Genomic DNA, 1,805 nt, shown 5'->3' on the forward strand with positions numbered 1-1,805 from the left:
GAACGTATTTATGAATTGATGTATAGCCAAAACGAGTTCGTTAGTGTTCTCCTTGGTAATTTCATGTTTAATTCCTGTTTAATTCCGTATGAAATAGTTTTATAACTTGCTTGATTCTAACGTGTTTGAACGGGGAATCACTTTCGAGAAAGTAAGTGGTAAATCCATTAACAATGGACAACAAAAGTTACTCACGCTATTGTGCTCTTCTTGGAGAAATAAGACACAAGCTACTCACGCTATTGTGCTCTTCTTGGAGAAATAAGACACAAGCTACTCACGCTATTGTGCTCTTCTAGGAGAAATAAGACACCAGCTACTCACGCTATTGTGCTCTTCTAGGAGAAATAAGACACAAGCTACTCACGCTATTGTGCTCTTCTTGGAGAAATAAGACATAAGCTACTCACGCTATTGTGCTCTTCTAGGAGAAATAAGACATAAGCTACTCACGCTATTGTGCTCTTCTTGGAGAAATAAGACACAAGCTACTCACGCTATTGTGCTCTTCTTGGAGAAATAAGACACAAGCTACTCACGCTATTGTGCTCTTCTAGGAGAAATAAGACACAAGCTACTCACGCTATTGTGCTCTTCTAGGAGAAATAAGACACAAGCTACTCACGCTATTGTGTTCTTCTAGGAGAAATAAGACACAAGCTACTCACGCTATTGTGCTCTTCTTGGAGAAATAAGACACAAGTTACTCACGCTATTGTGCTCTTCTAGGAGAAATAAGACACAAGCTACTCACGCTATTGTGCTCTTCTTGGAGAAATAAGACACAAGCTACTCACGCTATTGTGCTCTTCTAGGAGAAATAAGACACAAGCTACTCACGCTATTGTGCTCTTCTAGGAGAAATAAGACACAAGCTACTCACGCTATTGTGCTCTTCTAGGAGAAATAAGACACAAGCTACTCACGCTATTGTGCTCTTCTTGGAGAAATAAGACATAAGCTACTCACGCTATTGTGCTCTTCTAGGAGAAATAAGACACAAGCTACTCACGCTATTGTGCTCTTCTTGGAGAAATAAGACACAAGCTACTCACGCTATTGTGCTCTTCTTGGAGAAATAAGACACAAGCTACTCACGCTATTGTGCTCTTCTAGGAGAAATAAGACACAAGCTACTCAAGCTATTGTGCTCTTCTAGGAGAAATAAGACACAAGCTACTCACGCTATTGTGTTCTTCTAGGAGAAATAAGACACAAGTTACTCACGCTATTGTGCTCTTCTTGGAGAAATAAGACACAAGCTACTCACACTATTGTGCTCTTCTTGGAGAAATAAGACACAAGTTACTCACGCTATTGTGCTCTTCTTGGAGAAATAAGACACAAGTTACTCACGCTATTGTGCTCTTCTAGGAGAAATAAGACACAAGCTACTCACGCTATTGTCCTCTTCTTGGAGAAATAAGACACAAGCTACTCACGCTATTGTGCTTTTCTTGGAGAAATAAGACACAAGTTACTCACGCTATTGTGCTCTTCTAGGAGAAATAAGACACAAGTTACTCACGCTATTGTGCTCTTCTTGGAGAAATAAGACACAAGCTACTCACGCTATTGTGCTCTTCTTGGAGAAATAAGACACAAGTTACTCACGCTATTGTGCTCTTCTTGGAGAAATAAGACACAAGTTACTCACGCTATTGTGCTCTTCTAGGAGAAATAAGACACAAGCGTTTTTAACTTTAAGTTTGTTGTTCTCTTTCAGAATGACATCAATAACTGCTCTTGCTGCCCCCCCCCCCCCCCCCCCCCCCCCCCCCTGACATAATAACAACAAAACGGCT

The sequence above is a fragment of the Bolinopsis microptera genome, chromosome 8 (genome assembly GCF_026151205.1).
Source record: "Bolinopsis microptera isolate Bmic1 chromosome 8, MBARI_Bmic_1.0, whole genome shotgun sequence".
Classification (NCBI taxonomy): Eukaryota; Metazoa; Ctenophora; class Tentaculata; order Lobata; family Bolinopsidae; genus Bolinopsis; species Bolinopsis microptera.